This window comes from Bos mutus, chromosome 10 (assembly GCF_027580195.1).
Source record: "Bos mutus isolate GX-2022 chromosome 10, NWIPB_WYAK_1.1, whole genome shotgun sequence".
NCBI lineage: Eukaryota > Metazoa > Chordata > Mammalia > Artiodactyla > Bovidae > Bos > Bos mutus.
Window position 1 is genome coordinate 44,393,395 of NC_091626.1, and position 16,488 is coordinate 44,409,882.

Sequence of the window (16,488 nt, forward strand, 5' to 3'; positions counted from 1 at the left end):
ACTCTTTCCCACCCCTAACAAAACCTCACTTAAGTTACTTGAGATGAAAACAAGGAAAAGTCTGTATTAGCACTAGAAGGTAAAGAAGAATACCATTCCATCTAGAGCATTTCTTTAAATTATTGGTAGTAAGCAAGCAGTGGAGTGAGATGGAAGTCCAGAGTGGCCACGGCCTCACTATGTGGATTAAATGCAGGGCTACTTAGGGAAAGGGGAGCTCAGTATTTGAAGTCTAAATCAGTGATGCTTTTTCCTGATATGAGTGGGCACTAGGAAGGAGGTAAAGTGTAGACACCACCTTAACGGTTAACACAGTTTGCTTAGGAAAGCCAGTCACCACCTGCACAGCAGGGCCAGTTTATATACTCACTTCCCTCAGGATGAAGTGCTAATGGAAACATTAACAGAAGAATATTGAAAAGATCTAAACTTCTGGAAAATATAAGGGTCTAGTGTTATTTCATCCAAAAAGACTCAGGTTACCTATTTATTATGCAGAATTTGCAAGTTTCTAGTCTTATGTCTCCCTTAACACTTTTTTATAAAAGAGATATTGTTGACAATTAGTTTATCATTTCTCATTGATTCACAATTTAGCAGATTAAAGTTTAAAAATGAGATTCAGTGAAGGTAAGGAAATAGAGAAACAATTCCCTAAAAGATGCACAGAATCAGTTTGACTGTTTTGTCTAAGTGACAAATTAAAATTGATTATGAAACCTATAGAGCTCAGATATTAGGTTGCTAATGACATAGACTATTGTGTGTAGGGGGAATCTATCTTATATCTTTATGTAAAAAATCTTTCTCTTGCCTAATTTATTAAGTGTTGAATGACATTTTTAAAAAAAAGAATGTACTAGTTTGACAATAAGGTACCCAAAGTCACTCACTCGAGGCCTCAACTTAATAAAGCCTTCCCAGGGAAGCTGCTGATAGGTGTAACCAATGACTCCCTAGACTAGATTAAATCCCTTCTATGTGCTCACATAGCATTCCAAACATCCTTTAATATCACTCCTATTTCTCGTTCTTGTAATTAGTAATTGTTCCTCATTTTTCCTGCTCGGCACTAAAAGCCATTAAGTCAGAATAAATAATGTCTCTCCAGTCTAGAACATAGATAGGCATATACACTGTGTCCCTTTAAGTATCTGAAACATTTCTTATGATTTTCTTCATTTAAGACAAGACTTTTGAGAAAATATGAACTTTATAGAACAGTAAGGAAAGAGAAGCATGATAACATATACAATGGCTGCATTTATGACAGAAAGAAATGAAACTATAAATTTTAAAAATCATTAGAAGTAGTAGAATAAAATGAACACTGAAGGCCATTCTTAAACTCTCTCAGATTGCAGATGACAGGAGCCCACCTTAAGTTGGAGACTAATGCAGCTCAAATCTTAAGACAGTGGCATGTTACAGAGGCACATGTCTAGATTCAAAACTGAATAAGAAGGAATTACATCCTTTGTAATTACTCTACTCTTCGAAAGCCATGGTCCACAGCAACACTTATTGAAATCTGCTCCCTCAAACTACCCACCACTCTGACACAGTCCACACCTCTACTGGGTACACTCTCCTGTTCATTGCTTCCCACCTCCTTACTTTCTTTGTCTTTGATTCTTTCTTGGGGAAATGGCTCAGTTCATCTCAGTACAAAAATAATAAACCTTACTATAGACTTGTCCCTTCTTTTCCCTTTAGGCAAAAGCATTTACAGGATTTTTTTCTGGTGGGTCAGAAAAGAACAGAGGAGGAAGTCTTTTTCCTAGACTGTTAATTTTTATATTGTTATAGATAGAAGTATGTCTGTTTGCTTATTGCTTTTCTTTCCTTGTTGTAGTATTTTCCTGAACATCTGTTCTGTCCCCCATATCTATATTTCATCCAGATAATATCTCCTCTCTCATCATTTATCTGTCATGTACCTAAGAAGTGGGTGGTTAAGAATCAGGCAAGTATATTCTGTCATTCTACAAATCCTTTCAATATTCTTTCCCCCATGGTGCTCGCTTTTGGATATCTGCAGCTCTGGCACATGGCTTGCAGCTAGGCATGGCTTATAGCAGCTTTTATATCCTGTTCCAGCAGAGAATGATCAGGCCCTTGAGATCAGCTGGTGTGGATTCCTAAGCAGGCAATCTGGTTAAGATGAGAAGAAAATTCATGTGTGTACAGTTATATCCCGAGGAGGTAATACATCTGAGCTTAGGCTGGGCCTCTTTGACTCATAGCATTGGGAAAGTGGTGGTTCATGGGGATAGTTTATCTTGCTTCAGAACTTAGTGCCAGAAACATTCCTGGACTCATGTAGAATAAGGCCATGGTAGATTCCAGAAACCTAAATTACTAGGCCTTTTAATTTCTGTAAACACTTTGTGGGCAGCACTGATGTGGTCTGTTGTATATGGTTACAATGTAGTAGTCTCTCTAGGAGGCCACAGAGTTTATTGCTTTACACAGGTTGTTCATATTATGAAGCCTTTGGGATAGCGATTGGAAAGAATACTCAGGGTTGAACTAGACTGTTGGCCTCATGCCAGTAGTCTTGGATAAAATTACTTTCCCCTTATGGGCCAGCACTGGAATTAAAACATGGTTCATCTGCCCCATGATAGCATCTCCTATTCAACTGGCTTTGATACATCAGGAATCCATGATTGTTGTTATTTTTGTTATAAGGCAGGGGCCAGATTTGTCCCCACTCTCTCTCATCCTGTCTATAGACTCAGTTTCAAGGTGTCCAGGGTTTTTTAAGAAGTTGAATTTTCAGTGAACTCATCTCATTCGGACCTTGGAATATTGTCATGTTCTTTGTACATTTCAATATCGTATTATAAACTGGTTTCTACAGTGGTGAACTTCCCTGGTGGCTCAGACAGTAAAGTGTCTGCCGGGTTCAATCCATGGGTAGGGAAGATCTCCTGGAGAAGGAAATGGCAACCCACTCCAGTATTCTTGCCTGGAAAATCCCATGCACGGAGGAGCCTGGTAGGCTACAGTCCATGGGGTCACAGAGTTGGACACGACTCAGCGACTTCACTTTCTTTCTTTTTCTACAGTGTTGCCAAAATGTCATAACACAATGAACTGACTTCTCAAATCTTGCTTAGAAGGCAGTGTTTCCTCAAACACTGGGGAGCCTAGTATAGCAAATAAGTTCATAGGCTTTAGTTTCTTGCCCAGTTTCTGATCTTCAGGCCCAGTTTCTGATCTTGTTCTCTGATCTGATCTTGTTCTCTAAAACATCCTGATATTCCATAAGTGATTGAAGGAAGTTTTAGATTCCTAACCTAAAATTAGAAGGTGATGGGAATATTAAGTGCCTGAGGTATTATCATGTGTTAATAATGGTGCTAAACTAATGATTCTTCCTTCTTAGCCCTTGTCTTATGAATTCTCAAATTAAAATTGTTATTCAAAGAGCACAGGAAGTAACTTTCACTGGCCAAACAGTTGATTGGTCAATGTTCAGCTCACTAAAATAGTACAAATAAGCTCTTTGCATGTCTTTCCAGGTATCTTTCGACTTTCTAGTTTCGCATTCCAATTCCCTATGAAAAAAGGGGAGTGATGCTATGTCAAAATTCTATACAGTGTTATCACAGGTTATAGTATTGTATTGTTTCAGATCAGTTCTCCTTACTTCTGAATGCCACTCCAGGAATTAAACACACTTTTACATCCCCTAGTTAACATACAACCCCTAGTTAAAAAGGGATATCTGTACTATTTGTACCCAAGAAGAGAGCCAAGACTAGCACATTTACTTCAAGATATCTGAAACTTCCCTTCCCACAGAGGAGTTGGCACCTATCTTTACATATATGTTACCATTTAATTGTATTGCTTTCTCACTTGGCAAAGAAAATCCAATATGGCAAGACCTCCTTAACAGAGGAGGCCAGCTGTGTGCTGGGAACTCTGTGGTCACCAGTTCTTGATTCTCTCTCTGGGTGGGTGCCCAGCAACAGCAATGACCCCAGACTGCTCGTGATAGGAGAAGCGGGGCCATAACTTGTTCCCTCGCTCTTTCTACTTCTGTACATCTTCTTACTAGGAGACAGAGAAGTGATGGTGAAGTTTTATGGGAGGATTTAGCATGTCTGCTTAGGTTCAATTCCAATGTACCATTTCCATCTTACGAGATTGGATAAGCCATGCAAATCCACTGTGAGTTAATGGGCAAGATAATACCCAGCTTATAATAGGTCAAGACAAATGGTCATTTACTGTTCCTTGATCAAGCAGTTCACCTTTACCAATCCCTATAACATACCAGGAACTGTTTTTCTGCTGCTGCTAAGTTGCTTCAGTTCAGTTCAGTTCAGTCACTCAGTCGTGTCCGACTCCTTGTGACCCCATGAATTGCAGCACTCCAGGCCTCCCTGTCCATCACCAACTCCCGGAGTTCACTCAGACTCACGTCCATCGAGTCAGTGATGCCATCCAACCATCTCATCCTCTGTCGTCCCCTTCTCCTCCTGCCCCCAATCCCTCCCAGCATCAGAGTCTTTTCCAATGAGTCAACTCTTCGCATGAGGTGGCCAAAGTACTGGAGTTTCAGCTTTAGCATCATTTCTTCCAAAGAAATCCCAGGGCTGATCTCCTTTAGGATGGACTGGTTGGATCTCCTTGCAGTCCAAAAGACTCTCAAGAGTCTTCTCCAACACCACAGGTCAAAAGCATCAATTCTTCGGTGCTCAGCTTTCTTCACAGTCCAACTCTCACATCTGTACATGACCACTGGAAAAACCATAGCCTTGACTAGACGGACCTTTGTTGGCAAAGTAATGTCTCTGCTTTTGAACATGCTATCTAGGTTGGTCATAACTTTCCTTCCAAGGAGTAAGCATCTTTTAATTTCATGGCTGCAGTCACCACCTGCAGTGATTTGGGAGCTGCAAAAAATAAAGTCTATCACTGTTTCCATTGTTTCCCCATCTATTTCCCATGAATTGATAGGACCAGATGCCATGATCTTAGTTTTCTGAATGTTGAGTGTTAAGCCAACTTTTTCACTCTCCTCTTTCACCTTCATCAAAAGGCTTTTCAGTTCCTCTTCACTTTCTGCCATAAGGGTGGTGTCATCTGCATATCTGAGGTTACTGATACTTCTCCCAGCAATCTTGATTCCAGCTTGTGCTTCTTCCAGTCCAGCGTTTCTCGTGATGTACTCTGCATAGAAGTTAAATAAGCAGGGTGACAATATACAGCCTTAACCTACTCCTTTTCCTATTTGGAACCAGTCTGTTGTTTCATGTCCAGTTCTAACTGTTGCTTCCTGATCTGCATACAGATTTCTCAAGAGGCAGGTCAGGTGGTCTGGTATTCCCATCTCTTTCAGAATTTTCCACAGTTTATTGTGATCCACACAGTCAAAGGCTTGGGCATAGTCAATAAAGCAGAAATAGATGTTTTTCTGGAACTCTCTTGCTTTTTCCATGATCCAGCAGATGTTGGCAATTTGGTCTCTGGTTCCTCTGCCTTTTCTAAAACCAGCTTGAACATCAGGAAGTTCACAGTTCACGTATTGCTGAAGCCTGGCTTGGAGAATTTTGAGCATTACTTTACTAGCGTGTGAGATGAGTGCAATTGTGTGGTAGTTTGAGCATTCTTTGGCATTGCCTTTCTTTGGGATTGGAATGAAACCTGACCTTTTCCAGTCCTGTGGCCACTGCTGGCATATTGAGTGCAGCACTTTCATAGCATCATCTTTCAGGATTTGAGACAGCTCAATGGGAATTCCATCACCTCCCCTAGCTTTGTTTGTAGTGATGCTTTCTAAGGCCCACTTGACTTCACATTCCAGGATATCTGGCTCTAGGTGAGTGATCACACCATCGTGATTATCTGGGTCGTAAAGTTCTTCTGTGTCTTCTTGCCACCTCTTCCTAATATCTTCTGCTTCTGTTAGGTCCATACCATTTCTGTCCTTTATTGAGCTCATATTTGCATGAAATGTTCCCTTGGGATCTCTAATTCTCTTGAAGAGATCTCTAGTCTTTCCCATTCTGTTGTTTTCCTCTATTTCTTTGCATTGATCACTGAGGAAGGCTTTCTTATTTCTTCTTGCTGTTCTTTGGAACTCTGCATTCAGATGCTTATCTTTCCTTTTCAAGTCTCTTCTTTTCTTCATGTCCAGTTAGAACTGGACATGAAACAACAGCTATTTGCAAGGCCTCCCCAGACAGCCATTTTGCTTTTTTGCATTTCTTTTCCATGGGGATGGTCTTGATCCCTGTCTCCTGTACAGTGTCATGAACCTCAGTCCATAGTTCATCAGGCACTCTATCAAATCCAGTCCCTTAAATCTATTTCTCACTTCCACTGTATAATCATAAGGGATTTGATTTAGGTCACTTCAGTCGTGTCCAACTCTATATGACCCCATAGACCACAGCCCACCAGGCTCCCCCCTCCCTGGGCTTCTCCAGGCAATAATACTGGAGTGGGTTGCCATTTCCTTCTCCAATGCGTGAAAGTGAAAAGTGAAAGTGAAGTTACCCAGCTGTGTCCGACCCTTAGCGACCCTATGGACTGCAGCCTACCAGGCTCCTCTGTCCATGGGATTTTCCAGGAAAGAGTACTGGAGTGGGTTGCCATTTCCTTCAACTTTTCCCCAAAGACATATAATTCTGTGTTGTAAATAACATGGCCTTGCTTCAGAACCCCAGAGGCTTTCCCATAAACTCTACAATGAACCATTCTTACCATTGACTACATCAGGACTGCTGAATCATCTAACTGAAGATGTAAAGTTGCTTGCATCATATTCTGGACGTGCCAAAGCGTACCTTTCTGCTCCAGGCTCCACTTTAAAACTGGCAACCTTTTGTATCACCTAGTTTATGGAGCAGACCACTATCTAAGATAAGGAATTGCTGTCTCCAGGATGCAGAGAGGCTGACCAAGCACTGTGCTTTCTTCTTCTTGGCAAAGTATGTAAGATGCAGCAATTTGTGTTTTACTTTGGAGATACCTAGGTGCATTCCTGGTCAATAGAACTCTAGAAACTATTAAAATTAGATTCCTGAATCTTATAAAGATTCCTCTCTTGCTTTCCAGAAAACATGGTTCTTATCAAAGCCTTCAGTATACTAGTCAGCTCATACATCTTGCCCAATCAGTATGTTTTCATGGGTATAATGGATCAATGTGACTCTCTTTACATATTCATATGATCCAGATCTCCTCTGACTATATTATGATAGCATGGAAGAGTTATCATGGTTTATAATTGCATTTTCTTGTCCATTCTATGTGAATGTTTCACCTAGGGCTATTTTTGATACGCTTTCCTGAATTGGATAGGAAAAAAACTACACTTAACTAATCAATGGCTGTCTACAATTTACTCATTAATTGGCTCTCGCAAAGATACTACGTCCAGCACAATAGCCACAGTTATGGTTTCTACTTGGCTGAGTTTACAATAGTATGCAGTCATTTTCAGGATACATCTTTGCCATAATATGAATCACCCCATAATCTACTTTGGCAACACAAGCATTACAACTTTGCTCAGAATGGATAATCATTCTCTTTTTAATTGAGCTATAGTTGATTTACAATATTATGTTTCCAGATATACAGGATAGTGATTCAATATTTTTACAGATTATACTCCATTGAAAGTTATTTCAAGGTAATGAGTATAATTCCTTATGCTATACAGTATATCCTTGTTGCTTTTCTATTTTATATGTACTGACTAGTTTGTATCCATTAATCTCATATCCCTAACTTAGTCCTCCCCCTTTCCTATCCCCTATGGTAACTGCAAGTTTGGTTTCTCTATCTGTGAGTCTGTTTCTGTTTTGCATGTATATTCTTTTGTGTTATTTTTTTATATTGTGCATATAAGTGATCTCACATGTCTTTCTCTGACTCATTTCATTAAGCATTATGTTCTCTGGGTCCATCTACATTGTTGCAAATGGCAGAATTTCATTCTTTTTATGGCTGAGTAATACTCTACATATATATGGATTATTATAAATATTCCTATATATGAATTTATCGTCTATGATGGACATTTGGGTTGCTTCCACATCTGGGCTATTGTAAATAGTGCTGTTATGAACATTAGGGTGCATATACTTTTTTGCATTAGTGTTTTCATTTTGAGTATATACCTAGCAGTAGAATTCCTGGGTCATATGGTACTTCTATTTTTCAGTTTTTTGAGAAAACTCCATACTGTTTTCTACAGTAGCTATAGCAATTTGCATTCCCACCAATAGTACACAAGGGTTCCCTTTTCTTCATATCATCTCCAGCATTTGTTATTTGTAGACTATTTAATGATAGCCTTTCTGACAGGTGTGAAGTGATAGCTCATTGTTTTTATTTGAATTTTTCTAATAATTAGTGATGCTGGGCATCTTTTCATCTGTGTGTCATCTTTGGAGAAATGTCTATTCAGGTCTTCTATTCAATGTCTGATTGGGTTGTTTGTTTTTTGATATTGAGTTGTATGATCTGTTTATATATTTTGGGTATTAACTCCTTGTCAATCACATCATTAGCAAACATTTTCTCCCATTTTTGTAGATTATCTTTTGGTGTTTTGTCAGTGGTTTCCTTTGCTTTGAAAAAGCTTATAAGTTTAATTAGGTCACATTTGTTTATTTTTCCTTTCATTTATCTTGCCTTAGGAGACATATCTAAAAAAATATTGCTATCATTTATGTCAAAGAGTGTTCTGCCTTTGTTCTTTCTTAGGATTTTTATGGTTTCAGGCTTTAAAATAGATTAAAGATCTAAATTTATGTTTGTACATAGCGTGAGGTAATGTTCTAATCTCATGTTTTACATGTAGCTATCTAGTTTTCCCAGCACCACTTGTTGAGACTTTTATCCATTGTACATTCTTTTTACACCATCTCTAGGCTTCTAAGTAAGTGCTACTTTAGCAGCGTGTTTGTCCTAGTCCCTGGAAGGGTGGGACATATTTTAAATCTTGTGTACCCAAGTCAACTATTCTTATCCAGTTATATATTCCAGTCAAAGAAGGCTCAAAATCCAATCTCTAGGTACTGTCCTGGCACATGCTGACTAATACTTATAATTTCCTATAGTTATAATCTCTTTCTTCCCTGTGACCCTGACATCCTAGCCATTTTATAATGGAATAACCCTAATTATACATCTGGGGGAAGTTTCTAATGAGAGCTCTGCCACCTTGTATAGGAGAGGATTATATAGTGCCTTCTCACAGAATGAGAGTAGAGGTGGCTGATGCTGCTGCTAAGTTGTTTCAGTCTTGTCTGACTCTGTGCAACCCCATAGATGGCAGCCCACCAGGCTCCACTGTCCCTGGGATTCTCCAGGCAAGAACACTGGAGTGGGTTGCCATTTCCTTCTCTGATGCGTGAAAGTGAAAAGTGAAAGTGAAAAGTGAAAGTGAAGTCGCTCAGTCATGTCCGACTCTCAGAGACCCCATGGACTGCAGCCTACCAGGCTCCTCCGTCCATGGGAGTTTCCAGGCAAGAGTACTGGAGTGGGGTGCCATTGCCTTCTCCGGAGTAGAGGTGGAACTAGCTCCATAAAGGACAGTTGCACCGTCTCTGGAGGCTCAAAGGACTTTAGGGTAGTCCAAAGAGCCACAGTGTACAGGAGGTATCCACCCAGATTTTCCTGTCCTGTATCAGGTTTCTTGGTTTTCCAAACCAAGGCTCTAGCCGTAATATAGATTTACTTGGCTGAGAGTTCAATCGTCTTTGAAGCTCAGTAATCCTAACGTTCAGATCTTTAGTCTCTTCCTTGGCTTCATCCTATCTTTCACAACAGGAGATAAGAGCCTCTTTGAAAGTAATTAATCTAAGACAGACTTCTGCCCTCAAATTTAGCTTTTAATTGTCTGTTAATCACTCTTATTTTCTCATGATCTCTCTGCAGAGTATCAAGTCATCTTTTAAAAAAGGTAAATGTATAGCCAATCCCAAGGGTATAGAGGAACAGTGCACCTAAAGACCAAAGTCTGAATCACAGCAATACCCAGGGTGTTCTGCCAACCACCGTATTTCCCTAAGTGACCACTGGTGAACTATTTAGTAATAGGGCCACCACCTTATGCCATGGATTATCCATGTCCCATATTCCACTTGAGATGGGGTCATCCTTACCACTCTGGTAATGAATAATCTATTTTCAAAATCCCATCTTCGCTCCTTCCTGCTTTTTTAGACCACTCTTAATATTATATCAATTGTGTTGCTTCTAGAACTTTGGGAAGCATATGCTAAGATGGAATTAATAGTAAAAGAGAATTACTGTGAAAGATAAAGGAAGGAGAGAGCAGAATTAGTCAGAGAAAGACTTCAGGCCATGATCAAGGTCTTATACCTGTGAAAGAACAGGACAGTGAAAAAAGATGGGGAAAGGAAGAGCCTGAAACTATGATGCAACTCTGAGAATGCCCTGGGGCTCCCAGCCTAGCTAAGATTAGCTAGAGGAAAGTCCCATGTTGGGCTGAAATGTCTTGGGTCTAGTATTATTGCCATGTATGTGTTCAGTCATTGGCTGGGACTGCTCAGGAAGAGTGTGACCCTGGCTTGAACTCTTCAGTGGCTCCTATGGCAACTCCTTACAATGAGTGCAGATTCTTTCCCTGAGGGAAGAATGAACATCCTTGCTGTTATATGGCTTGATACACAAAACAGAACAAAAACCTATGACATGATGCTTCCAGGGGAGACATATGACAACTTAAGCATTATTATTTTTCAATCAAAATTCAAAAGCAACGAAATATTCCCTAGAACTTAATGACATGATTCTTTTTCACTTATGTTTTTACTATTGAAGTGTAGTTGATGTACAATATTATATTAGTTTCAAGTATATAACAAACATAATGTTATATCCTGCAACTTCATATCTAGGTTGGTCATAATTTTCTTTCCAAGGAGTAAGCGTCTTTTAATTTCATGGCTGCAGTCACCATCTGCAGTGATTTGGGAGCCCCCCAAAATAAAGTCTGACACTGTTTCCACTGTTGCCCCATCTATTTGCCATGAAGTGATGGGACCAGATGCCATGATCTTAGTTTTCTGAATGTTGAGCTTTAAGCCAGCTTTTTCACTCTCCTCTTTCACTTTCATCAAGAGGCTTTTTAGTTCCTCTTCACTTTCTGCCATAAGGGTGGTGTCATCTGCATATCTGAAGTTATTGATACTTCTCCCGGCAATCTTGATTCCAGCTGTAAATAATATGCCAATTGTAAACAGAGTTTTACTTTTCTGATTTAAATGCCAAGCAGTTCTTTTTGTTATTTAATTGCTCTGGTCAAGACTTTCAGTACTATGTTGAAACAGTGGAGTGGTGACAGCGGGCATCATCGTTCATGATCTTAGAGGGACCACTGAATATGATGTTAGCTGTAGTCTTATCATATATTGCCTTTATTAAGTTACATTCCCTCTATATTCACTTGTTAAGAGTTTTTTACCATGTATGTATGGTGAATTTTGTCAAGTGATTTTCAGGTATCTATTGAAGTGAAATAATTTTTATCCTTCATATTGTTAATGTGCTGTAGAAATCAGTTTGCAAATATTTTATTGAGGATTTTTGTATCCATATAATCACAGATAATGGTCTGTACAGTACTTTCTTTTCTGGTAGTGTCTTTGTTTAACTAGGGTATCAAGAAATGATGCTGGCTACATAAAATGTATTTGGACATGTTCTTTCATCTTCTATTTTTTAAGAGTTTGAGAAGGCTTTGTAGGAATTATTTTTCAATGATTAATAGAATTTACCAGTAAAGCCATCTGGTCCTAGATTTTTTGGGGGAGGTACTTGACTACTGATTCAATTTCCTTACTAGTAATCAGTCTGTTCAGATGGTCTATTTCTTCATGAGTCAGTTTTGGTAAATTGTGTTTCTAGGAATTTATCCTTTTTAGAAGGTTTACTTTGTTGACTTATAATTGTTTAAAGTAGTCTCATTTGATCATTTGTTTATCTGTTGTAATCTTTCCTTTTTCCTAATTTTACTTGAGTCTTTTCCCTTGGTTTGTCTAGCTAAAGGTCTCTTCAAGAAATTAGCTCTAAAACACAAACAAACAAAAAAAGAAACCAGCTCTTAGTTTCATAAATCTTTTCTTATCTTTAGTCCATATATTTTGCTCTAATCTTATCCTTGATTCTATCAGTGTATTTTTAGTTTTCTAGTTCTTTGAGATGTTAAGTTAGGTTGTTTTGAGATCTTTTATGGTTTTTTATGTTTATTGCTATGAACTCCCCTCTTAGAATTACTTTTCCTATACTCCATAGTTTTGGTGTATTGTATATACATTATCTTTGTCTCAATTTTTTTATTTCTTTAGACCCATTGGTTATTCATTAGCATGTTATTTAATCTCCACATATTAGTGTGTTTCTAGTTTTCTTCTTGTAACTGGTTTCTAATTTCATACCATTGTGTGGGAAAAGACGCTCAATATGATTTCAATTGTCTTGAATTTATTAAGACTTTTTAGTGGCTTAACATATGTTCTATCTATCTTGAGAGTGTTCCATGTGTTGGGGAGCTACATGTATTCTCTTACTTTGGGATGGACTGTTCTGTAAATGTTAAGACTATCTGGCCCAACATGTCATTTAAGGCCAGTGTTTCATTATTTTCTGTCTCATTGATCTACCTATTGATGAAAGTGGGGGTATTTAACTGCTGTAGTATTATCGTATTGCTATTAATATTTATCTTTTTAAATCAGTTACAATTTGTTTTATATATTTATGTGACCCTGTGTTAGGTGAATAAATATTTTCAAATGTATGTCCTCTTGTTGGATTGATCTCTTTATGATTAAAATGTGACCTTCTTTGTCTTAAAGGCTATGTTGTCTGATATAAGTATAGCTACCGAAGCCTTCTTCAGTTTACATTTTCAGGGAATATTTATCCATCCCATCATTTTCAGTCTTGACATTTGTGCCCATAAAGCAGAATATAGATTTTTTTTTTTAATTCACCAGCCACTCTCTTTTGTTTATTCTTTTACATTTGAATTATTTGTTGGTAAGTGTGGACTTATTATTGCCATTCTTTTTTCTTTCTAAACAAATAATTACTGCATTCCTTCTTTCTCTCTGGTGATGTGATGATTTCCTGTAGTATAACACTTAGACTCCATTATCTTTTGTGTATCTACTAGAGGTTTTTATTAGTGGTTAACAAAAAATATTTTATGCAAATCTTACAACAGTAAATTATGTTGAATTTGAATGCATTCTAAAGCTCTACAGTTTTACTCTCCCAATGTTTCATGTTTTATTAATAACTATCAAAATTTGTATCCTTTTATCTTGTATAGCCATTAACAAATTATTGTAGTTATTTTGTACTGTTTTTGTCATTAGCTTTTGTACTGTCATATAATTTTGTAATTATAAGTAATTAACCTACCATCAATACATTAGTTTATTCTTAATTTTAACATATATTTAGCTTCACCAGTGAAATGCATACTTCCTTATATTTTTATTTTCCTAATTAGAACCCTTGTTTCAGCTGAAAGTCATCTCCTCAACATTTATTGTAAGGCCAGTCTATTGATGGTAAACTCCATCTTTTTCTTGCCTTAAAAGCTCTTTCTCTCTAATTCTGAGGGACAGCTTTGATGGATAGAATCTTGGTATCTTTTTTTCCTTTTGGGGCTTTGAATATATTATGTTTTTCCCTTCTGGCCTTCAAAATTTCTATAGAAAAAAGCTGTTGAGGATCTTCTGCTATGTAAAAGGGAACCCACAGGGTTTTTTTTTTCTCTCATTAGTTTTAAGATTTTCTCTTTGTCTTTGACTAATTGTAATGTGTCTTAGTATAGATCTTTTTAGGTTTCCCTCATTTGGAACTCTGGCCCTCCTGACTCTGGATGGCTGTTCCCTTTCCCTTTATATCTTCTCCTCTGGGGCCTGTTGATCATGAGCCCCTTTAGCTCTTTGTTCCTTTTCATTCTTTTTGCTCCTTTAATTGGATGAGTTCTACCACTCTGTTTTCCAGTGACTGATCCTTTCTTCTGCCTCATCTAGTCTGCTGTTGAAACCCTTGATGTAAGTTATTGTATTCTTCAGCTGGTGATTTCTGTTGGGTACTTGTATTTTCTATCTCTGTTGAAATTCTTACTTTGTGTATTCTCCTAAACTCAGTGAGCATATTTATGACTAATTTTGAATTCTTTGTCAAAGAAATCACTTACCTGTATTTCATTGGGTATTTTTTTTCTGGGGTTTAATCTTGAAATTTAGAACATATTTATCTGTTTCTTCATTTTGACTCTTTGTTGGTTTCTCTGCCTTAGACAAAGCAGCCACCTCTCCTAGTCCTTAAGGACTAAGCTTGTGTAGGAGAAAAAGCTTTGTGCTCAGCCCTGTCCTAGATCTTTGGTGCCTTTCAATCCTTTGTAATTGCCCTAGCAATTTCTTTTTGTTTTTAGTGACTCCTAATCCTTGAGGGTGTGCCAAGATCTATAGTGTCCTAAAAGGAAGGATATAAGTCAGCAGCTTTTAAAGTAGGAAAATATACCTCTTTCAGGGGAAGACTGGGAGATGAACATTTCTGGGCACTCCCTCTGCACTGAGCCCATAACCAGTTAGAAAATGTTTCTTTGTTTGCTACTGTCCTGTTGGACATGTTCATATGTTCTGGACATTCCTACTGCTTCTACACTGTGCTCTAGATACACAGCTGATTTAAAAACTATTACCCTCCTATGGGACTCACACACAAACAATGCTGGCCCCTCGAACCAGCTAAGAAGGCACACCTCCCAAGTGACAGCCACAAAACTAGGGTCGCTTACATGTACATAAGTTCCTTTTTAAGATATTCTAGGGACCTTACAATCTGTAATCTAGGGAGATTACAAATATGGTGCCTGCTAGCTCCCCCATCTCTGGAGCACTGAAGTTGACCCCTAGTTGCATGTGAAATTAGAAGCCTGCTCCTCAGACTTAAGGTAAGCAAATAAACCTCTTTCACAGAAAGATTGGTACACTTCAGGCAGTTAGAGTGATGTCAGCATCATGGCAATGTAAGATGTTGCCTTTGTCTCTCTCTTTCAGTCTAAAACCATTAAAACACCCCTACCTCAACAAAGGTTGCTCTGCCCAACACATTAGGATACCAGAGTTACTTACATCTATACTGGACTGGAACACATAGAAGAGGCAGAGCCAGATGAACAGTCAATGCAGAGCATGCAATTTCAGGCCATGGCAGCTGAGCCCAGTAACAGCAGGGGAGATAGTGGGACATGAAACACAAGCCTTCCAGCTCCAGAGACACCTGCAATTCCCTCCTACCCACAGTGATGGAGCCCACAACCTGATGGCACTGGGAGAAACTCTGGAAGAGGTAATGGAGTGTGGGAAATACCTATTCTCAAAACATTTTCTTCAATGCCACCTATTGAAAAAGACTCCTAATTACTAACAAGTTGGATTGTTAGAATCCAGTAAAAAATGTTTTACCCAAAGAAATTATTCCCTACTTTCAAATCTACCAGCACAGGAAAAATTCATAAAGCATCATGAAAAGTCTGGAAATATAGTATCAGAAAAAGAAAGTGACAATTCTCCAAAAACCAAAGTTAAAGTCACAGAATATTGCAATTTAACTGATGGAGAATCCAAAGTAATTGCCATAAGGAAACCACAAGAAGAACCAAACAAATCCTAGAGCTGAGAAACCCAGTAAATGGGCATATATTCTGGGAAAACCATAATTCAGAAAGATAAATGTACCCCAAAGTTCAGTCCATGGAAGCAGCCTTTATATCCAACAGAAGAATGGATAAAGATGTGGTACATATAGACAGTGGAATATTAGCCATTAAAAATAATGTCATTTTTCAGTGACATGGATGGACCTAGAGATTGTCATACTGAGTGAAGACAGAAAAATGAATAGCATATGATATCACTTATATGTGGAATCTAAAAAAAAAAATGGTACAAATAAACTTACTTAAAATATAGAAGTAGAGTCTCAGATGTAGAAAACAAACTTATGGTTACCCGGGGGGAAAGGAGACAGGAGGGATAAATTGGGAGATTGACATATATACACTACTGTATATAAAATAGATAACTAATAAAGATCTACTGTATAGCACAGGGAAGTCTACTCAGTACTTTGTAATGGCCAATATGACAAAAGCATCTAAAGAAGAGTAAATATAGGTATATGTGTAACTGACTCACTTTGCTATACAGTGGAAACTAACAGCACTGTAAATCAACTATATTTTATTTTATTATTTTTAACTTTAAAATATTGTATTGGTTTTGCCATACATCAACATGCATCTGCCACGGGTGTACACGTGTTCCCCATCCTGAACCCCCTCCCACTCCCTCCCCATACCATCCCTCTGGGTCATCCCAGTGCACCAGCCCCAAGCTTCCTGTATCCTGCATTGAACCTGGACTGGTGATTCGTTTCTTATATGATATTATATATGTT